Below are 24,685 nucleotides of genomic sequence, written 5' to 3' on the forward strand. Positions count from 1 at the left end.
CTGAGGCAGGAGAATCGCTTGAACCCGGGGAAGCGGAGGTTGCAGTGAGCCGACACTGCACCACTGCACTTCAGCCTGGGTGGCCGAGCAAAACTCTATCTCAAAAACAACAACAACAACAACAACAACAACAACAACAACAAGCAATGAAGCCAAAGAATTAAAATTAAATCCTGACTTTTACAACACTAGTCAGCTGCCTCAGGGCAAATCATTTTAATGATGACTTTTCTCATCTGTTAAATGGGGATGTCAATGATACCTACATTTACTAAGATTCTGTTAAGACTATGCATGGAAGTACCTGGTATAGTATCTGACTTATTATAGGGACTCAATAATGTTCTCACTGCCCTCTCCTTCCTTCAGCCTACTCTTTTCCAATGTTTATCAGTTACTCCCAAAATAAATACATAAAATCATTCATTTTCATTATTTCATTTATAGCTGGTAATACATTTTAAAAAAAGTGCATCACGAATAAAAAATAAAGTCAGAAGTTTCTAACAAGTTAAACATAAGAGAATCATGACTGTAGCCCTTAAAAGCACTCACTCATTCAAAATTCTCTACAAAAATTCAAAAATTCTCTACAAAATCTGAAATCTACTTTACCAATGAAATAATATCTTCTCAATCCTAGCATTCAAAATGAATATTATCCTTAAAAATTCTTAACTTCTAAGTGTTTAAACAATACTGTTTAAAAATGTTTCTTACTGAAAATATGTAATATTTTCACTGGTTTTTATGGTCTGACCTGGCACTGTAGCCATTCTTTTCTTTTCTTTTTTTTTTTCTTCTTTTGAGACAAGGTCTCACTGTCACCTGGGCTGGAGTGCAGTGGTACAATTACGGCTCACTGCAGCTTCAACCTCCTTGGGCTGAGGTGATCCTCCCACATCAGACTCCCTAGTAGCTGGGAAAACAGGTACACACCACGAGGCCTGGCTAATTTTTTTTGTAATTTTTTTAGAGACAGGATTTCACCATGTTGTCCAAGCTGGTCTCGAACTCCTGGACTTAAGCAATCGGCCTGCCTCGGCCTCTCAAAGCGCTAGGATTACAGGAATGAGCCACCATGCACTGTTTTCTACTACAAAAATGAATTTAAACAATGGATCTTCTAAGTTCCAAGGCAATTGACTACTTTAGTAATTCCTCCTGGCAGAGTCCCAGGACAACCCCAAATTTGTCCACCAGCCTGTTCAGGAGAAGGTACCATTTCAGTGCTTCCCTGGCACAGGGTGCACATTGCTCTCATAGCATGTACCATTCTCACCACAGGCAGGTGCTGCTTAGGGCAAGGATTTTAACTTTCAAAGATGGCAGAGCCTAACACTGTGGTGTGCATTAGGAAAAAACTTGTTAAACTGAACCTAGAGCAGTCACTTTAACAATCAGAGCATCCCACTAATGAAAGTCTCAGAAATAAAAAAGTTAGATTACATTCTGTATACAATTTTTTAAGGCTGAGAAGGTCTTGTTGCAATTATTCCCAGTGAGAAATCACAATTAACTGAGTTTTACATGATTGGATGACTCTAACCATCTATATAACCCTATCCTTCTTTTTTTGTTTTGCTTTTTTTTGTATGTTTTTGTTGCTTTTTGTTTTTTTTGAGACAGAGTCTTGCTCTGTCACCAGGCTGGAGTGCAGTGGTGCGATCTCAGCTCACTGCAATCTCCACCTCCTGGGTTCAAGCGATTCCTCTGCCTCAGCCTCTTGAGTAGCTGGCAGTACCGGTGTGCACCACCACTCCAGGGCACTTTTTTATATTTTAGTAGAGACGGGGTTTCACCACATTGGCCAGGATGGTCTCGATCTCCTGACCTCGTGATCCACCCAGCCTCGGCCTCCCTCCCAGAGTGCTGGGATTACATGCGTGAGCTACTGTGCCCAGCCAACCCTACCCTTCTTCCTAGCGAGGGGGGAAAACCCTCTTATATAACCGTATCCCTCCCTCTAGAGCTGGGGGGAGAAAAATCACAAAACCATTGCAAATATCAAAACCAGCAATGGCTTCCAACCATAGCAAAGACCCAAGAATCACTCAGCAAGCTTGCTCTTTTCTCTACTCAGTTACTTTGCCTACAGGAGTGGATCCATTCTTCAAGAATTCATTTTATATCATCTTTCTCTTTAATCCAACACTCTTTTCTACCTCTCTAGGGCTCAGCTCCAAATAAAACAATCATTTTCCCACTTTCAAATGTACAAACTTACAGGAATCTATACTTATTTGCCCTTCCTTCCTTTCACAGTGGAGGAGTAGGTTTTCCATTCCAGTGTAAAGGTCAGCCCCACTCTCCTAACCCCTCATACCCTCCAGTGCAATCTCATTTCTGTGCTCCCTTTACAAGCAAACCTCCCGAAAAGGCGGTAGCAATGCTCATGGTAGCAATGATGATCTTATGAGGCTGCAGAAGGAGGCCTGGAAGATGAAGATGAAAAGAGAAAAATCTCAGCTATTCGTTTATATAGAATCATGAAGGTAAGGCAGCAGTTTATGTAGTGCTTGTTTTTCTCAAGAGTTGTTATTTCTTCTTCTTCTTTTTTTTTTCTAGAGAGACAGGATCTCGCTCTGTCACCCAGGCTAGAGTGCAATGGTGCGATCACGGCTCACTGCAGTCTCTGCCTCCTGAGTAGCTGGGACTACTGGTGTATGCCACCACATTTGGCTAATTTTTAAATTTTTTGCAGAGATGGGGTCTTACTATGTTACTCAGGCTAGTTTTGAACTCCTGGGCTCGAGCAATCCTCCTGCCTTGGTCTCCCAAAGTGCTAGGATTACAGACATGAGCCACTATCTGTAACGAGCCCATCTCTCCTTTCTCTCCTTCCATTCACTGTTTAATTCATTTCCATCTAATGTCTTTCCTTCTGAAACCACTGAAACACAAATAATAAAGTCACAAACACTCTGGATTCTAGATTTTCTCTCAACAATTACTTCTCAATCTGTCTATAGATCCTTCCTCCTGCAACTGTTTAATTGATGGAGTTCTTCAGAGCTCATGCACTCTACTTGCTTCCACAATCTCTTGCAAAGTGCTCTTATACACAGCCAATGCTATAAATACAGTATGTATTCTGATCTTTCCTTAACTTATATTACTAATCTACAGTTTGTCTCTGGGATGCAGGCAATATATCATATGGTCTACTTAATACATCCATGTGAATAATAAGCACCTCAAACCATAATGTTTGTTTATGGTCTACTTTCTCCACTAAAATGTAAGTTCCAGGAGGTCTTGGATCTTGTCTATTTTGTTCACAGTATGTTATACAGTACTTTGGTTCATAGCAGATACTAAATAAGTATCTCATAATTAAATTGATAAGATGCTTTATAACAGTAATACATCTACTTCTGAGTTCCTTTTTGTATATATAAAATAAAATATGTAGTAGCAATCTTTTCAAAAAGTTATAGAATTTTATTCTTAAAAGTCTGGGTTGTGGCCAGGCGCGGTGGCTCACGCCTGTAATCCCAGCACTTCGGGAGGCCGAGGCGCGCGGATCATGAGGTCAGGAGATTGAGACCATCCCGGCTAACACGGTGAAACCCCATCTCTACTAAAAATACAAACACAAAATTAGCCAGGCGTTGTGGCGGGCGCCTGTAGTCCCAGCTACTTGGGAGGCTGAGGCGGGAGAATGGCGTGAACCCGGGAGGCGGAGCTTGCAGTGAGCAAAGATCACGCCACTGCACTCCAGCCTGGGCGACATCTCAGACTCCATCTGAGACTCCATCTCAGGAAAAAAAAAAAAAAAATCTGGGTTGGGAGAGAATAGATGGCTTTATTGATCATCAGCCCTGCAGGAACACCAAATTTAACAACTATCACAAAAAAGTCACCTTCATAAGAACCAGAAATCAGTAGCCGGTTTTAACTTCAGATCACTGAAAGATGCACCAAAGAGGGAAGGAAAGACAGTCTTGAATTGCTGACGCCACCCCTCCCCCACCTCCTGGCCTCGGCCATGGGCCGCAGAGAGAGAATCTATGTGCTTGGGAGAAGAAAAGCACAGCAATTGTGAGACTTTGCACCGAATTCAGTGTTGTCCTGTCACAGGGGAAAGTAAATCGGGCTGAGGCCAATGCCCACTTACAAAGGGAACATTTAGACCAGCCCTAGCCAGAGAGGAATCGCCCAAACGCCTATCCCAGTAGTGGGAACTTGAGTTCTGGCAAGCCTTACCACTGCGAGCTTAAGTGCTCTGGGGCTCTAAACGAACTTGAAAGGCACTCTAAGCCACAAGGACTGCAACTCCTGGCAAGTCCTGGTGCTGAGCTGGGCTCAGAGCCAGTGGACTTGTGTGGTACGTGACCTACTGAGACACCAGCCAGGACGGCTAAAAGAGTGCTTGCACTACCCCTCTCCCAACGCCAGGCAGCACAGTCTGAAGCTCTGAAAGAGGCCCCTTTTTTCCACTTGAAGAGAGGAGAGGGAAGAATAAAGAGGACTATGTCTTGCATATCGGATACCAGTTTCAGCCACAGTAAGACAGAAACCACCCCTCATATTGTCTGATGCCCAATTTCTGCCTCCAAAGAAAGAAAAAGTAAAAACTAAAAGGCAGAAATGAAATCCACAAGCAGACGGCCTGCACCACACCCTGGGCCTGGCAGTTAAAGATCAACCCCTGACCTAATAGGTTATTTGCATTAAAAAAGCACTGTGAAGATCCCTGTCCTATTCTGTTCCCTTCTAATTACCAGTGTATGCAACCCCCAGTCACATACCCCCTGCTTGCTCAATCGATCATGACCCTCTCACACAGACCCCCTTAGAGTTGTGAGCCCTGAAAAAGGACAGGAACTGCTCACTCGGGGAGCTCAGCTCTTGAGACACGAAGTCTTGCCAATGCTCCCGGTGGAATAAACCCCTTCCTTCTTTGGCTACTCTGTAACTGAAATTAAACATTTAATTCAACTGTGAATCTAAGTGATAAACCACAATAGTATTAGCATATTTGTGTTGTCACCAATAGAAAACAGATCTTTTCATGTTAAATTACAGTAGTTGCAGATGTCTCAAATAATACTCATCACCACTCTAAAATTAATTGCATCTGCCAATATCATGTAATTTAAGGTACATATGAAGAAGCAGATACATAAAACTATATTATAATTTTATTGTGGTAACTATATTTTAGTATAGTTTATTTTATAATCTTAGAAATTGTGTTGTATGCATTTAAAGACATTAGGCTATGTGTGGTGGCTCATGCCTGTAATCCCAGCATGTTGGGAGGCAGAAGCAGAAGGATCACTTGAGCCCAGAAGTTCAAGACCAGCCTGGGCAACATAGTGAGACCCTGTCTCTACAAAATTTTTTAAAAAACTAGCCAGGCATTGCGGGTAGGGGGTGGGAGAGCATCAGGAAAAATAGCTAATGCATGCTGGGCCTAATACCTAGGTAATGGGTTGATGGGTGCAGCAAACCACCATGGCACATGTTTACCTATGTAACAAACCTCCACATCCTGCACATGTATCCTGGAACATAAAATAATAAAACAAAAAATACATAAAATAAAATGTTAGGAAAATAAAATCAATTTAGTCAGGTGTTGGTGGCCTGTGGTCCTAGCCACTCTGGAGGCTGAGATGGGAGGATCGCTTGAGCCCAGGAGGTCAAGGCTCTAGTGAGCCGTGATTACACCACTGCAGTGCAGCCTGAGTGACAGAGTGAGATCATGTCTCAAAAACAAAACAAATACATTATTATGAGAAGAAATTAATAGGTTTCATCAGAATACTAAAGAGGTCCCTAGCACAAACAAGGTTACAAATCTCTGATGTTAGAACATTTTAGTGGATGAAAACGTGGGTAGGATATAGAGTCATCGCCATCCTTCTTGTTTCTCTTGCTCTCCCATTGATAAGAAAGAATAAATCAAAGTGAATGCTGGTTTTCTGGTTACAAAAAGAAAACTTTGTAAACTTAACTGGGATACTGTTATTGTCAGTCTCATTAACTCACAGTCCTTCCCAGAGGTCAGACAATTGTACTAACGTTGCTCCTGACAGAACTATTGTACAGCTGTCCAGCTACACTGATTTCTTACTCTTTCCTTTATATGCTCTACACTTTCTCGTCTCTAGGCCACTGTTCAATATCGTTTCTATTTTCTGTATAGCCTTTCTCCTGCATTTTGTATGTCCAACTCTACTCATCTTTCCATCCCCTTTCTCTAAAGAATCTCCTCTATGATGCCTTGGTATCCCTGATTCTACTATCACATCACAATCTCTATGAATTAATCAAAACAACTATTTTTTTCCTCAGAATCTTCATCATGTTAATTTGCATGTTTATGTGGTACATTTCACTTGTTACCTTGGATTATGGCTAATTATATACCTATCTTAATTCTCCAACAAGACTAAGCTCCTTGAAGGCAAAATCCTTCTGTAATTCCTCTTTATATCTTCATATTATTTTATAAACAGTAAGGACTCAAAAGTTAATGAGTGCATGAGCCAAGATATAAATTCTTTCCTCTCAGACATATATGGTTTAAAGTTAGATATGGAACTTATGAACATAGGAGAAATACCTGTTACTTCCATCTTTGTCATTCCAGCAGATCACTGTAGTGGTGATCCAGCCTGAACAGCTCTGAACCATCCTGGAGGAACTGCCAGCCCAAGGATACCTGGTCTGGTTAAATGTCCCAAGTCTACTCACCCCTCCTAACTTAAACCTGAGCCAGAAAGCAGTTCTAAAATTAACCCATACTCTTAGAAATACAGGCATAACGTGGCCGAGTGCGGTGGCTCACGCCTGTAATCCCAGCATTTTGGGAGGCCAAGGTGGGTGGATTACGAAGTCAGGAGATCGAGACCAGCCTGGCTAACACGGTGAAACCCCGTCTCTACTAAAAAAATACAAAAAAATTAGCTGGGTATGGTGGCGGGCGCCTGTAGTCCCAGCTACTTTTGAGGCAGGAGAATGGCGTGAACCTGGGAGGCAGAGCTTGCAGTAAGCTGAGATTGCGCCACTGCACTCCTGCCTGGGCAACAGAGCGAGACTCTGTCTCAAAAAAAGAAAAAAAAAAAAAGAAACACAGGCATAAAAAGACTTGGCATTATTACACTGGCATGTGTACCAGCTGACTTATCACTTTCATTGGATTGAGGGAATGTCTAATATTTTGCCAGAGAAGCATATACCTAGTTCTTCAGACACTGTCTTGAACTGGAGACAAGGGGGGACTACCAGAAAAATGACTGAAATGTAAGAGTACCTGGACAGGTGACTTTGCATAGATATATACTTATTTATGCAAATTATAGGAGATTATTGGCCAAAACATGTGGAAATGCTTTTTAAAAAAAGAGAGAGAGAGAGAAAAGACAGCATCAGATCTAAAATATTCATCTGAGTTACTAGTCTCGAGGCCGATGGAAAACCGCTGCTCATGTGCTATCACAGTAGCACCAGCCCCCCTCCCCCCTTGGACATTTCTGGGGCCTCTGACATTTGTTAAAATGAACATGAATTACAGTGTAAAGTTTTAGAGCTAAATGGAACAAGTGGTTTTAAAGCCCAACCAATTGATATGGGGTAGAAGAAAAGAGGGTACTCAATAAAACCACGTATTCTAAAATTTAAGGCTACTCCAATGTCATATCTACTTGTTTATCCTGTGTGGGGTCAACAGACACACAGATGGAACTGCTTGTTCTCTAGCTGCCAGGTCCGACCACTGAGGGCAGCCTCACTGTTGAATAGCAGCACACACACTAACACCAATGCTTCGTGCAGAGCACCCACCACCCATCCCATAACGAAGTCTTCCCGTCACTGTGTTATTCCCCTTCATCCAGCCCCTCTTTGTGCTGACTTTGACTTCCTAAAAGTATTGGAGTCCATATTTGTCTCCTTTGCTGGCGTGATCAAGTATGATTCTTCTTGTTATTTGCTAGAATGCAGCACTTTGCTCTACATGGAGTATGTGCTTTAAAATTTTTGTTTAACATGTGTAAATAGCAATAGATAGCATAAGTCTTAAATGTCAAATCTGCTGAAATGGAGATGACCTATATCAAATATCAAGGTTGTTGAGCACGGCGCCCAGCCCTTTCAGTACTCATCTAACAAACAGCAGCTGCTACTGCCTTTGCCGTCATGCTTCATTACCAAAATCCCCTCTTATCCAGCTTAAAAATTTTAAAACCAAAACCAGAAAAGTTTCTTCAAGTCCCCTTGTCAACCAAATACTGTGATTTCCTTATATCTGTATAGCACTTTAGGAGTATGTTTTCCTCTATACATTAAATGATCCTAGGAAGCAGACATTAATTTTTCTCATTTTAAACATGAGAAAACTGAGGCAGTTAATATGTAACAAAGTCAGGCTGGAGTCCTCCTGACTTATGGAATTCCATATCCAGAATTCTCCTCTCCCACAGAACTGCACACCTGGACATCTCCCATTCTGCCATTCTTGGTCTAAAAGGTGGCATCAAGAATTAAATCCTATTCCATGTGTTGTATAATCATCAGAGAACACACCAAATGAGGACTTTCCTTGTTCCACACCACATAAATACAACCAGTTCAGTATTCAGATTTCTGGTAAGCTCATTAAATTATCAACCCTTTGGGTTTACAGTCAACCATAACGGCCAAGTCACACACATCATAATAGTTAAGCACACTTCTCCTTTAATGTGTGTTTCTTTTTTTTAGCTTGAGAAAGATGTTTTTCAGACCTGGTAAAAGGTTACATAAATCCATCTTATCCTATTTATTTATTTATTTTATTTTTTTGAGATGGAGCCTCACTTTGTCGCCCAGACCGAAATGCAGTTGCACAATCTCGGCTCACTGCAACCTCCGCCTCCCGGGTTCAAGCAATTCTCCTGCCTCAGCCTCCTGAGTAGGTGGAATTACAGGTGCCATCCACTACGCTCAGCTAATTTTTGTATTTTTAGTAGAGGTGGGGTTTCACTATATTGGCCAGGCTGGTCTCAAACTCTTGACCTCAAGTGATCCGCCTGCCTCAGCCTCCCAAAGTGCTAGGATTACAGGTGTGAGCCACCACGCCCGGCCCCTATTTATTTTGAACAATCATTTTAGCTTGGTAGAATCATGTAAAATCTAGAGTCTGCCACCTAACACATTCTCCATCACTCCCAGACCAAAACTGGCCAATCTGGGTATGCATTCTGAGTCTTTAGAAAATTGATTTAAAGATAAGTCCCAACTAAGAAGCCCTTCAGAATACCAGAGACATTTTCCCCATGCTGACACTGATTGCAATCTAACTTCATAACATGATCTCACATTTTTCCACTGTGTTCACAAAAATACTATAAAGCTTTAATAAAATACTTTGTCACAATCTCTAAATACTATCGTAATCCCACATCTAGTAACTCTATACCTCAAAAGCATAATTTTCTATTAACCTAGCTAATGTCTACTGTGCATAGTTCCCTTCACTAATTCAGTCAACAGACATTTCCTAAGAGCAAAGTGTATGTGGCAATGGAGATACAGCAATGAAGAAAAGAGAGGAGGTCTATGGCCTTCATAGAGCTTTTGACTTGGGGAGAACAGATAATAAACTGACTCATATAACCAATTTAAACATTACAATAACGAGGTGTCATGGGAGCATATAACAGGGAACTACAACCTAGTCTGGGGTCACGGAAGCCCTCACTAAGAGAGTAAAGTTTCAACAGACACCTGAAAGATAAGTAGGAGTTACACAGGAGCAGAAGGGGTTATAGTAGAGTTCCAGAAACAGGAAGTACCGAGTATGAAGGACCAGAGGTCAAGAAGAACATGGAATGACTGAGAAAAAGCCTAAGGACTAGAGGAAGAGCGAGAATGAAGCTAGACCAGCAGTTCGGGGTTGGGGGGTCAATTACACAATCATATAGGGTCTCATACAGGCTATCTCAAGGATATGGGTCTTTATCAAATAAAAGTAATACAGGATACTGATATGTTTTGTGGACCAAGATGATCTCACCTCATTTTTTTTTTTTTCAAGAGACAGGGTCTCACTATGTTGCCCAAACTGTCCCAAACACCTGGCGTTAACTGATCCTCTTGCCTCAGCCTCACACAGTGCTAGGATTACAGACATGAGCCACCACACCCAGCCTGTCTCTAAACAGAATTAAAAAATTACTCAGGCGTGGTGGCATGCACCTGCGGTCCCAGCTATTTGGGAGGTTGAGGCAAGAGGACAGCTTGAGCCCAGAAAAAACTGCAGTGAGCCATGTCGGCACCACTGCACTCCAGCCAGGGTAACAGAATGAGACTCTGTCTCGAAAACAAAACAAAAAAAAATTGCTAAAAATTTTTTTTTACGTAGAAGATACACTGTGGTACTGGCAAAAGAAATAATAAAATAGGCCGGGCGCGGTGGCTCAAGCCTGTAATCCCAGCACTTTGGGAGGCCGAGACGGGCGGATCACTAGGTCAGGAGATCGAGACCATCCTGGCGAACACGGTGAAACCCCGTCTCTACTAAAAAATACAAAAAACTAGCCGGGCGAGGCGGCGGGCGCCTGTAGTCCCAGCTACTTGGGAGGCTGAGGCAGGAGAATGGCGTAAACCCGGGGGGCGGAGCTTGCAGTGAGCTGAGATCCGGCCACTACACTCCAGCCCGGGCGACAGAGCCAGACTCCGTCTAAAAAAAAAAAAAAAAAAAAAAAAAAAAAAGAAATAATAAAATAGATCAATGGGACAGAGTACAGAGCCGAGAAATGTACTCACACAAATAGAGTCAACTGATGTTTCACAAAGGAGCAAAAGCAATACAAAATGAAGCCAAGATTGTCTTTTCATCAAATGGTTCTGGAACAACTGTACGTGCACAAGTAAAAATACGAATCTAGACATGGACCTTAAACCTTTCACAAAAATTAACTCAAAAGGGATGATAGAGCTAAATGTAAAATCCGAAAATATAAAAGTCCTAGAAGACAGGTAGCATTGGGTTTGACAATGATGTTTTAGATACAACATCAAAACACCAAGCTGGACTTTATTAAAGACATTTTTCAGAGAATAAAATGACCAAGTCACAGACTGGAAGAAAATATCTGCAGAACACATATCTAATGAAGAACTGGTATCCAAAATATACAAAGAATTATTAAAATCCAGTGAGAAAACAACCCAATTATATAATAGGCAAAGAATGTGAATGTACACTGCACCAAGGAAGATATATATACAGATGGAAAATAAGTATATGAAAACATGCTCTACATCATATGCCAATGAGGAACTGCAAATCACAACGAGATACTACTACACCCCTCCGAGAGTGACTACAATATAAAATACTGATAATACCAAATGCTAGCAAGGATGTGGAGCAACAGAAACTCTCGGGAATGCAAAACTGGGGGACAATTTAGCAGTTTCTTACAAAACTAAACACACTATTACCAAATGATACGGCCAATATGCTTCTTGGTATTTACCCAAATAAGTTTAAACCATGTCCATACAAAAACCTGCACATGAATGTTTATAGTCAAACTTAGAAGCAACCAAGATGTTCCTCAATAGGTGAATGGGTAAACAAACTGTGGTAAATCCAGAAAATGGAATATTCAAAGATAAAAAAGAAATGAGCTATCTATGTAACAGTAATGATGGACATGTGTAATCATATATCTGTCAAAACCCATAGAATATAAAACATAAAAAGTGAACCCTTATGTACTATCGACTTTTAATTTTTCTTTTTTTTTCCCTTTGACACAGATTCTTGCTTTGTCGCCCAGGCTGGAGTGCAGTGGCGCAATCTTGGCTCACTGCAAGCTCCACCTCCCGGGTTCATGCCATTCTCCTGCCTCAGTCTCCTGAGTAGCTGGGACTACAGGTGCCCACTACCACGCCCGGCTAATTTTTTGTATTTTTAGTAGAGATGGGGTTTCACTGTGTTAGCCAGGATGGTCTTCATCTCCTGACCTCATGATCTGCCCACCTCAGCCTCCCAAAGTGCTGGGATTAAAGGTGTGAGCCAACGCGTCCAGCCGACTTTTAATTTTTAATGTATCAATATTGGTTCATCAATTGTACTGTATTAATGCAAGATATTAATAACAGGAGAAAGTGACTTAAGATTATGTGAGAATTCTCTGTACTTTCTGAGCAATTTTTCTGTAAACATAAAACTGCTCTAAAAAAATAAAGTATTAATTTAAAAAAATATATACAGGTAATGTGGCTTAAAAAATACAGTGTTGGAGAATGGATTAGAAATGGGCTACAGCAGATGCAGGAAGATCAAACAGGAGGCTATTGCAGTAGAGTCAAACATAGGGCTGATGGTTTCCTGGGATGGGTAATAATAGTAGGTAGACAGAGAAAGAGTCTTTAGGAGGTAGAATAGACAGGACTTCACAATGCATTAAATGTAGGCAGGAAAAAAAAATGATTCCCGGGTTTCTAGCTTGAGCTAGTAGGGATAGTGGTAGAATTTACTGATATGGAAAACTGGAGGAAAAACAGTTTGGACGAGAAAGATGGCAAGTTAAATACCTGTGGGAAATATAATCACAGACACTAGATAGGCAGCTGTGTGGGTGGCAAAGGAGAGCCATGGGCTAGGAACATACAGTGCGATTCCCTGGCGTATCATTGGTTAGTGAACTCACAGAGTGTATGAGACAGCCTAAGGAGAGAATGCAGACAGGAGAAGAACTAAACATTCAGTGGCTGGCCAGAGGATGACAAACCAAGAGATTGGACTGTAAAGGAGCAACAGGGTTGGGAAAGGGAGAAAAGGATGAAATCCAAAAACTGTGGTATCACAAAAACCAAAGAAAGAAAATATTTCCAGAAGGAATGCATCGTCATGTGTATTGAATGTGAGTAAGAAGAGAAACTCTACCACACGTCCACTGGATTCCGTGAGGTGGAGGTCACTGGAGGCTTTGGCAAGGGCAATCTGGGTGAGTAAACAGAAACTTGTATACAGCAGTCTCAGAAAATTCTATGAAGAAAAGGGAAAATACATGGCAGTAGCTGGAGATAAGACAGGGCGGAGGTAGGTGTTTTTTAGTCTGTCTTTTAAGACCAGAGTTTTAAGCATGTTTTGAATGGTGATGAAAAGAAGGTAGAGAGGAAAAAGTGGAAAATGATAGAAAGACAGGGATCGAAGTTACTGACAGTGATACAGCAATTATTCATGACTTCAGTCTGATAAACTAGATCCTCAAAAATGGCTAGTTATGACTCAGTGAACAAAAAGAGTAAAAAGTAATTAAAAAATTAAAATAAAAAGCTAGTCATTTCTCAAAAAAGAAAAATCTTCCCCTAGTAATTATTTATTTATTTAGACACAGGGTCTCACTCTGTTGCCCAGGGTAGAGTGCAGTAGCATGATCATAGCTCACTATAACCTCAAATCCCTGAGTTTAAGCAATCCTCCTGCCTCAACCTCCTGAATAGCTGGGACTACAGATGCACACAACCAGGCCCAGCTAATTTGTGTATTTTTTTGTAGTGATGGGGTCTTGCTATGTTACCCAGGCTGGTCTCAAGGGATTCTCCCAAAGTGCTGGGATTACAGGCGTGAACTACTGAGCCTGGCCTTTCCCTAAAATTTAGATATGCCTCTGTTGCCTTTTTAAAGTGGTAAATAGGCATATGTATTTGCATCTGCGTAAGAGTTAATCCTGCCTACAAAACCCTGCAATATCCTAACACTGAAAACTACACATTACTGAAAGAAAGTAAAGGTCTAAGTAAATGGAGAAATTATACCAAATTTATGGATTGAAAGACTAATACTGCTACAATGTCAGTTCTTTCCAAACTGACTTAAAGTCAACGCAATCTTAAAATCCTAGTTAAGACTTTTAGAGAAACTGAAAAGCTGATTTAAAAATGTATATGGAGGCTGGACGCGGTGGCTCACGCCTGTAATCCCAGCACTTTGGGAGGCCGAGGTGGGCGGATCACCTGAGGTCAGGAGTTCCAGAACAGCCTGACCAACATCGAGAAACCCCGTCTCTACTAAAAATAAAAAAATTAGCCAGGCATGGTGGCGCATGCCTGTAATCCCACCTACTCAGGAGGCTGAGGCAAGAGAATCACTTGAACCCAGGAGGCGGAGGTTGCAGTGAGCCGAGATCGTGCCACTGCACTCCAGCCTGGGCGATAGAGTGAGACTCGTCTCAAAAAAAAAAAAAAAAAAAATTGTATATGGAAATGCAAATTATCTAGAATAGCCAGAACAATTTTGGAAAGGAATAACAAAGCTGGATGACTTATACTACCTAATTTTAAGACTTACAATCACCAGGCATGGTGGCTCGTCTCTGTAATCCCAGCACTTTGGGAGGCTGAGGCGGGTGTTGCTCGAGACCAGCCTGGTAGACACAGCAAAATCCCGTCTCTACCTAAAATACGAAAATTAGCAAGGTGTGGTGGCGGGTGCCTGTAATCCTAGCACTTTAGGAGGCTGAAGCAGGACAATCACGTGGACCCAGAAGGCAGAGACTGCAGTGAGCCGAGATCGTGCCACTGCACTCCAGCCTGGGCAACAGAGGGAGACTCCATCTCAAAAAAGCAAAAAAAGAAGACCGGGCACGGTGGCTCACGCCTGTAATTCCAGTACTTTGGGAGGCCAAGGAGAGCAGATCACAAGGTCAGGAGATGGAGATCATCCTGGCTAACATGGTGAAACCCCGTCTCTACTAAAAATACAAAAAATTAGCCGGGTGTGGTGGCATGTGCCTGTAGTTCCAGCTACTTGGGAGGCTGAGGCAGAAGAATCACTCAAACCTGGGAGATGGAAGTTGCAGTGGGCCGAGACTGCGCCACTGTACTGCAGCCTAGGCAACAGAGTGAGACTCTGTCTCAAAAAAAAAAAAAAAAAAAAAAAAGACTTACAGTAAAGTTACAGTAATCAATACTGTTTAATACTGGCCTGGCCTAAGGGTCAACAGATAAACTGGGAATCCATAGTCCCACACTTACATGATAAATGGATTTTTAATGAAAGTACCAAGGTAGTTTAATGGGGAAAGGATATCATTCAACAAATGGTGCTGAAACAACTGGATGTATATCTGAAAAAAGAATAACCCAGACCCCTGCCTCATACCATATACAAAAATTATTTTAAAATGGATCATATATCAAAATATAAAAGCTAAATCTAGGAATATTCTAGAAAAAAAGGAGAAAATCTGCATGACACTAGTAGTGTTTGTAGATTTTTAAATGTTTTCTATTTCTACATAGTCATTGTCAATGAGGTAGACAAATACTTCTTACACAACATACATAAAAACACTAAACATAAAATAAAAAGTTGACAGAATTGATCAAAATTAAAACTTTGTTCTTCAAAAGACAATAATAGCAATAAAAAGACAAGTCACATGCTGGGCAAAAATATCTATTTTACATATATGTATATTTATCTTATCAAGAACTTGAGTCTACAATGTATTTTTTAAAAAAACAGAACTCAATAAGATAACCCAATAAAAAGTAGGCAAAAGATATGAACATATACCTTGCAAAAAGAAGATATACAAATGGCTGATAAGCATGTGAATAAATGCTATACCTTACTAGTCATTAGGGAAAAGCACATTACAATGAGACACCATTTTACACCCTCTAGAATGACTAAAATTAAAAAGACTGACAATAATAAGTATTGGTGAAGATGTGGAAAACCAGAACATGTACATTGCTGCTGTGAATACAAAACAATGTGACCACACTGTAAAGCTGTTTAGGAGTTTCTTACAAAACTCAAACATACATTTACCATATGACCCACCAATTACATTCCTGTTTACCCAAGAAAAAGAAAAAGCACATATCCATAAAAAGACTCATACCTAAACGCTCATAGCAGCAATCACCCAAAACTGTAACTAACCCAACTATTCATCAACAGAGGAATGGATAAACAAATTGCAATATATTGACACAATGGAATAATAGCCAGTAATACAAAGGGACACTATTACTGCACACTCAACACAGATGAATCTCAAAAACACTGCTAGCAAGAAAAGTCAGCACAAAAAACACGTTCTGTACAGTTCAATTGATGTGAAGTTGGAGCTGGGGGACTGACTGCACAGGAAACCTTCTAGGGTGATGAAATGATTGGAGCAGTGATTACATACTCATCAAACTGTACATTTAAATTATCAGCATTTTATTATATTTAAATTATACTTCAAAGTTGATTTTTTAAAAAACTGAACAAGTACTTCCACTGTGAACAGATTACCAGACTAGTAATCATGAGCAGAGACTCTACCCACTATCCAATGTGTAGCCCTGGATCAATCTCTTACTCTTCGGTCACCCAGTCTATGGTATTCCGTTATAGCAGCCCGAACAGACTAAGACAGTAAGAAAATACAGAATCCAAATACTAAAAGAAATACACAGGCTATAAATATGTGGAGTTCTGCTTATGCAAATGTTAAAGTTGAAGAACCACAGAAGTTTTGACTTTTTTCCTATAAGTAAGCCTCAGAGTAAATTATACTTCAACAGAAGTAAAGAAAATTTGCGGCGATAATCAACTGCCTCTGAAAAACCTCAGCAATCATCACAGGAACTCGACTGGCTTGCTTTGCAGAAACATACAATTTTGGAAATGGGTCCTTTTGAATTTTTTTTTAAAGTTAGGCCTTAAAGGCTTTTAAGAGAAGGGGAGGAAAAAAAAAAAACCCCAAAACCATCAAAGACAATCAAATCTGAACCAAGCTATGAACAAGACAGGAATTTTCCACTGAGAGGAAAAAGTTTACACACACACACACACACACACACACACACAAACACACACTACTGACTAGTAATAAAGCCTACTTTAAAACCTGTGGGGCTGTGCGCACAATGGAATATTACTCAGCCTTTAAAAGGAATGAAATTTGTTACATGCTACAACATGGATGAACCTTAAAAACATTATGCTAAGTGAAAGAAGCTAGACACTAAAAGGCAATTATTATATGATTCCACTTACATGAACTATCCAGAACGGGAAATTCAGAGAAGCAGAAAGTAGATTTAAGGTTAGCAGCGGGAGAGGAGGAAAGGGGACTGGGAGTTACTACTGAAGGAATACAGAGTTTCAATTCGGAATGATGAGAAACTTTGGGAAACAGTGGCAATGGTTATATAGCAAATGCCACTGAACTGTACAATCAAGATTGTAAAAATGGTGAATGTTATATGTATTTTATCACAACATATAGAGGCTGATACAATTTCTTGGGGAGCATTACCATGCAGCAACATTGACAAAGGTATGATTCCCCTTACTTGCCAGGGGTTATGAAAATTTCCAAAACAAAATAAAGGTCCCAGGAATCAAGTTATCTCTCTACTCTTGCATCCGAACTAGAACTGCTTTGGAATTACCACTGTACTTCACTCTACCACTTCACTCTATTTCGAGCCCTGAGCATAGGCCAGTTTGCTTCAATCATCAAGCCTTTAAACCACCTGTCACCAGCATTTGACACAGGTGACCTCATCTTATTTTTGAATACTTTCTTCTCTTGATTCTACATTCTTCTAATTTTCTTCCTGTCTAGCTTGATGGCCTTGACAAGAGATGCTTTCACAGAGTGGGTCTTGGTGAAAACACGGTAAGAGGAAGTGGAAACAGGATAGAAACAGTTCCTTCTGGTTATTTCTGAAGTAATGCCCTTGAGAAGGTATTTGGTAAAGATGCAGGCAGGTGGACTTGGCAGTGGCACAGTGTCAAAGTTCTCTTCAGGTTGCTTCTATTTTCTTGAGTAAAAAAACATAAATGAGATTGAGAAAGGAGAAGAGGGTGTTGGAAGGTCGGAGAGAAAAGGTTTGAAATCGTATCCTAGCCATCTAATAATGTATTCTCTCTCTCTCCTTTTTTTTTCTTTTGGAGATGGAGTCTCACTCTGTCACCTAGGCTGGAGTGCAGTGGTGTGATCTCGGCTCACTGCAATCTCTACCTCCCGGGATCAAGCGATTCTCCTGCCTCAGCCTCCCAAGTAGCTGGGGTTACAGGTGTGTGCCACTACGCCTGGCTAATTTCTGCATTTTTAGTAGAGATGGGGTTTTGCCATGTTGGCCAGACTGGTCTTAAACTCCTGACCTCAGGTGATCCACCTGCCTTGGCCTCCCAAAGAGCTGGGATTACAGGTGTGAGCCACCACGCCCGGCCTAGTAATGTATTCTCTTTTAAATGTCAATTTTATCATGTCCCTCTCTTGCTAAAACACTTCACTGCTTTTTTAAAAATGAACTACACTACAGCAAAGAATTTCCTCAGAACTCGCAGTCACGTGCAGAAACATGGTCTTCAGGGCCAAGCATGGTGGTGGCTCACGCCTGTAATCCCAACACTTGGGAGGCAGGTGGATTGCTTGGGTTTAGGAGTTCAATAAACGCTTTCTCCAGTGGGAGAGAAAGCAGTAGAGTTAGTTATTCCTGGTGTGGTGCGGACGACCCCAGCCTGTCCCTCAATACTGGAGATATTTTCTAAGGGAAAAAAACTTCCCTTTTCTTACTGCCACATGATTCCACTTATCCCCATGGGTGAAGAGTATATATCATTAGGCCTGCCTTTTCCCAGCACACTGCCTTACACGACAGGCGCTCTATTTTATACCCACTGAACTACTAAAGTAAGCAAACACTTTATTGAGTTTCCAGGCCAACTAATGATAGAAAAAGACTTGAGAATTTCACAGGTGAGACCAGCAATCCCCAAGAAAGGGGAACAAACACACCCCACGTCATCAAAAGAGCGCAAAGCAATCACGGCATTTAAGTCAATAATCCTGTGTTAGTCATTTCCACAGAAAGTTCTCAAACTGCTTATTTAAAATATTACTATAGTACTTTGAACTAAAGTGACTTTCATCTAAGTTGCTTACAGCACTTGATTAGTAACCATTAATTAAGGTTTCACTCTATACAATGTATAATTTCCATTTTGAAAACAGTAAAAACAAGGCACTAAAAGGTTAAAAAAAACCAAGATTAAAAGATGAAACTTTTAGAAGTAAAAAAGCCACACTATTTTTACTCTATCCTGATTAAATCTGAAAAATATCATTCCTGCTAACATTTTTCCTTAACTATACCTACCGAGTCCAAATTAATTATGACAGTCCAGGCGTGGTGGCTCATGCCTGTAATCTCGGCACTTTGGGAGGTCAAGGCAGGTGGATCACCTGAGATCAGGAGTTTGAGACCAGCCTGGCCAACATGGCAAAACCCTATCTCTACTAAAAATACAAAAATTAGCCAGGCATGGTGGCACACACCTGTAATCCCAGCTACTTGGCTGGCTAACGCATGAGAATCGCTTGAACCCAGGAGGTGGAGGTTGCAGTGAGCCAGAATCACACCACTGCACTCCAGCCTGGGCAACAGAATGAGACTGTTAAAAAAAAAAAAAAATCATTAGGAGAGACTGTTGTTCTAAAATGCTTAGTTTCAGGAACACAGACAAGGAACTTGATGAACTACTTTTTCAATCATAGGTTTCATTAACAACTGTCTGCAACCCTAAAAGGTTCACATTCCCATAAAGTTTGCTCCTTAAAGGCAAATGAATTTCCTAACTCCACAGATGACTTAACTCTAACAAAACATCATGGGTACAACACAGCAGACCAAAATCCAAATTGAGTCCTTTGTATGCCAGTCAGTTTCATAAACTATAAACCATGGTAAATTTCTACTAAGAGAATCAGTATCTTAGAAGACAGGAAAAGCCCAAGGTCTGTAGTTGAGCCAGTCATTCTACGCTTCAGTCCCCTTTGGTTATTTCCAGTTATTGACACGGTTAATGAAAAGGCAGAGAGGCACGTTCAGAAAACTGCCTCTTGTAGAGCAGATGAAAAAAAGTAGAAATTAGTATTTGAGAAAAGGAAAAATTTAATATTGCTGCTCCGATGTCACCCAAATGATAATGACCAGCTATCTCCAACTTAAAAAAATACATAAAAATAAAGCTAAACCGTGGTATGTTTCCCTGCTTTAGGGGAACCATGGCCCTATATTAAGTAGATAAATAGATTACGGTATCTAGATTACTGTATAATTATACAGTAATTATACAGTCCAAATATATCAGAAATCATAATAAATGTACATAGGGGCTAGGTGCAGTGACTCACACCTGTAATCCCACCACTCCGAGAGGCAGACACAGGAGGATTGCTTAAGCCCAGGAGTTCGAGACCACATATGGGCAACAGACGATGATCTCTTATATTTAAAGAAGAAAAAGGCTGGGTATGGTGGCGCAAGCCTATAATCCCAGCACTTTGGGAGGCCGAGGCAGGTGGATCATGAGGTCAAGAGATCGAGACCATCCTGGCCAACATGGTGAAACCCCATCACTACTAAAAATACAAAAAATAGCTGGGCATGGTGGCAAGTGCCTGTAGTCCCAGCTACTCAGGAGGCTGATGCAGGAGAATCGCTTTAACTGGGGAGGTGGAGGTTGCAGTGAGGTTGCAGGTGGATCACGATCACGAGGTCAGGAGATCGAGACCATCCTGGCCAACATGGTGAAACCCCGTTTCTACTAATATACAAAAAATTACTCGGGCGTGGTGGCGGCACCTGTAGTCCCAGCTACTCGGGAGGCTGAGGCAGGAGAATGGCGTGAACCCGCGAGGCGGAGCTTGCAGTGGGCTGAGATCGTGCCACTGCACTCCAGCCTGGGTGACACAGCGAGACTCCATCTCAAAAAAAAAAAAAAAAAATGGAGGAAGAGGAGGAATAGGAGGAAGAGGAGAAGGAAGAGGAAAAGGAAGAAAGAAGAAAGAAGAAGAAGAAGAAAGGAAGAAGAAGAAGAAGAAAGGAAGAAGAAAGGAAGGAAGAAAGGAAGAAGAAGAAAGGAAGAAGAAGAAGAAAGGAAGAAGAAAGGAAGGAAGAAGAAGAAGGGAAGAAGAAGAAAGAAGAAAGAAGAAGAAAGAAGAAAGAAGAAAGAAGAAGAAAAAGGCCAGGTGAGGTAGCTCATGCTTGTAATCCTAGCACTTTTGGGAGGCTGAGGTGAACGGATTGCTTGAGCCCAGGAGTTCAAGATCAGCCTGAGCAAAATGGCAAAACCCCATCTCTAAAAATACAAAAAAAAAAAAAATTAGCTGGGCATGGTGGTGCACACCTGTAGTCCTCGCTACTTGAAAGGCTGAGATGGGAGGATCACTCCAGCTTAGGTGACAGAGAGAGACCCTGTCTCAAAAGAAAAAAAAAAAATAAGAAAATAAACTGGTAAAACATGCTTATTAAAAGACAGACTCTCAAATGAGATACAGAAGAGATAATCTAGTAACATACTGTTCATTAAAAATAGACTTAAAGCAAGACACAGAAAGGTTAATATAAAAGGATGGAAACATATAATACATGCCAGGAAAAAACAAATCAGAAGAAATATCAAAAAGAAAAATGGGCTGGGCACAGTGGCTCACGCCTATATTCCAAGCACTTTGGGAGGTCAAGGCAGACGGATCATTTGAGGTCAGGAGTTTGAGACCAGCCTGGCCAATACGGTGAAACCCCATCTCTACTAAAAATACAAAAATTAGCCGGGCATGGTGGTGCACAGATGGGACTACAGATGTAGTCCCAGCAACTTGGGAGGCTGAGGCAGGAGAATCTCTTGAACCCGGGAAGCAGAGGCTGCAGTGAGGAGAGATGGTGCCACTGCACTCCAGCCTGGGTGACAGAGCAAAACTCCATCTCAAGAAAAAAAAAAAGAACAAAGAAAAATGAATTTAAGAAAAATAGTATTAAAAGAACCAAAAGAAGTATTTCAAAAAATAATGATTATGAACTTGCCTGTACCAAATAATATAGTCTCAAAATGTAAACTTGAAAATTTTACCTAAAACCGGCAGTCAGAATTACAAGGTGAAAATAATAAATCCATAGTCACAATAGGAAAATTATGAACACCTCCCCTCAAATTAGCCAGGTATAGTGTCATGCACTTGTACTCCTAGCTACTTGGTGGCTGAGATGGGAAGATCACCTAAGCCTAGGCGTTTGAGTCCAGTCTGGGCAACATAGCAAGGCCCTGTCTCTAAATTAAAAATAAATAATTTTTTTTTTTTTTTGATACGGAGTCTTCCCTGTCACTCAGGCTGGAGTGCAGTGGCGCGATCTCAGCTCACTGCAACCTCCACCTCCTCGGTTCAAGTGATTCTCCTGCCTCAGCCTCCTGAGTAGCTGGGATTACAGGCATGCGCCACCACGCCCGGCTACATTTTGTATTTTTAGTAGAGATGAGGTTTCACCATGTTAGTCAGGCTAGTCTCGAACTCTTGACCTCGTGATCCGCCTGCCTCGGCTTCCCAAAGTGCAGGAATTACAGGCGTGAGCCACCGTGCCGGGACAATAAATAATTTTTTTAAAACAATACCTCCTCCCAATAAAACTTATAAATCAGACCAAAAAAACTGGATGAAGACTGTCTGAATTATATGAATAAGCCAAATGGAACATTTACACATACACATATACTTTTGTAGGACATATAGAATATTACAACATTTCATCTTTCAAAGGTTAAGCATCATTTTTAATTAGAAAACCAAAAGTTAAGGAATTGAGAAACCAAAAAACTTCACGACAGGAAAGGCCGAGAAACCTACAGGTAGGATCCCAGCAGACAAAAGGCTTTCAACAGTGGCAATAATTTAAGAGATGTCGCAATGTCATGTCAAAGCAGTCTCTGAAATCAGCTGCCTACGGTCACATCTAGGCTCCAGTACTCACATGGTGCATGATTTTGAGAAAGTTTCTCTCTCTGTAGCTGTTAGTGTGTCTATATAATGGGGATAATAACTGTGCCTGCTTCATAAGGTTCTTGTGAACATTAAATGATACACGAAAAGAGTTTACAACAGTGTCTAGCAAACTGTTAGCTTTAAAAAATGTTAGTATGCTTTAAACACAATGAGGTAGTTCTATGTGTACTAACATGTAAAAAGATGCTCAATATGTATTAGGATTAAAAAAGGTACGCTGCAAAACGCTAAGCAAACCATGCATGAAAATGTTTATCTAAAAATAAAATACATAAATAATAAACTCATATACATATATATTTGTCTAGGAGAATACACAAATTGTTAACAGTTACCTCTGGCAAGTGGGACCAGAAGAGCTGGGCAAATATTTTGTTTCTATATTGTGTGAATTTGTTTCTATATTACTTTCATACATTTGTTTTTTATATATATGTATGTATGTATGTATTTAGAGACAAGGTCTTGCTCTGTCACCCAGGCTGGAATGTAGTGGCATAATCATAGCTCACTTTAACCTCAAACTCCTGGGCTCAAGTGATCCTCCCACTTTAGCCTCCCAAGTAGCTGTGGCTGCAGGTGTGTGCCATTACGTCCTGCTAATTTTTAAAAATTTTTAAATAAAGACAGGGTCTCATTATGTTACCCAGGCTGGTCTCAAACTCCTAGCGTCAAGCAATCCTCCCACCTCCGCCTCCCAAAGTGCTGGGATTACAGGCATGAGCTACCATATCTGGCCTCTTTCATACATTTTAAATTACAAAAAATGTAAAAATCACATTTCACAACTGAGTTATTTTGCCACCATAATCCTAAAACAATAAGCCTAAAACTGTTACTGCCATAAATAGTTTGGTTTGTCCCATCTCTACATTCGTTCCTTTGCCCATAAAACAATGGTTCTCAAATCAAGTTGCCAGATTACCATGGTATTCCATAGGCTGGAATGAAACATCAGACCACTAAGGCCTAAGAATAATAGCTTTTCTCAAGTCACGTAAATACTTAAACTAATGAGACAACTCTCTCTAAATATTCTCAGTCATGGCATCTGCTATACTTTTACTGGCAAATGATGAAACTAACAATATGCAAATTAAAAATAACATCCATTTACAAGTTTATTAGGCTTACTTCTATATAGCTTTTTTATGGATGTGTACGCTTACAGTACACAATTTATATTATATAAACCCAATAAAGTCATTCTCTACTAGTAAAACTGTTTTTCACTTATAAGACAGATAATCATGTGTCTGGAAACTCAAGCATGGTAACTCTAAGCTCTGAACAAATTTGAAACTCATTGCTCTAAATTCACCTTTGAGCCCCTGCAGGAAAATTATAATGTAGGTTTTTTGAGAAAACACGTATTTTAACTGTCCTTTTAAAAATATTTCATGACTCTAGACACTTAAAGAAAGCAAGTATCTGAAACAGTCTATTACTAGAAATAAGTTGACATTCACTGAGCATGTACTATGTGCCAGCACTTACCTGTGTCAAGCACTTCACTTGTATGTTATTGTATGTTATTGTAAATCCTTGCACTAATTCTATCAAGCAGGTATGATTCTTACCCTATCTCCTTCTGATCAAGAAACTGAAGCATGAAGAGGTTACACAATTTGCTCAAAGTCACACAGCCAATGAACAGGTGGAGGCACCAAAAAGTAGGTGGCACCTACACCTGTGGAGGTCAAGGAGTGGTAAAGGATTATTACACACAGAATAAAATTCTGACAGACGGTGTGATGAAGTGGAAAGAGTACTGGACTGGGCACAAGCTGACTTAAATCTGGATTCCACTTCCCTAATTTCATAATTTTGAGACTCAAAAAAAAACTTAACCTCTCCAGCATCAGCTACCTGCTCTG

At 40.6% G+C, this 24,685-nt stretch overlaps 1 protein-coding gene across 6 annotated transcripts in view; it reads right to left on the reverse strand.

Annotated features, from left to right (window-relative positions):
- Positions 1 to 24,685, reverse strand: part of LOC105478922 (spire type actin nucleation factor 1) — a 192,720-nt gene that overhangs the window by 96,951 nt on the left and 71,084 nt on the right. The window lies entirely within an intron of this gene.

Source organism: Macaca nemestrina, chromosome 19 (genome assembly GCF_043159975.1).
Source record: "Macaca nemestrina isolate mMacNem1 chromosome 19, mMacNem.hap1, whole genome shotgun sequence".
Taxonomy (NCBI): Eukaryota; Metazoa; Chordata; class Mammalia; order Primates; family Cercopithecidae; genus Macaca; species Macaca nemestrina.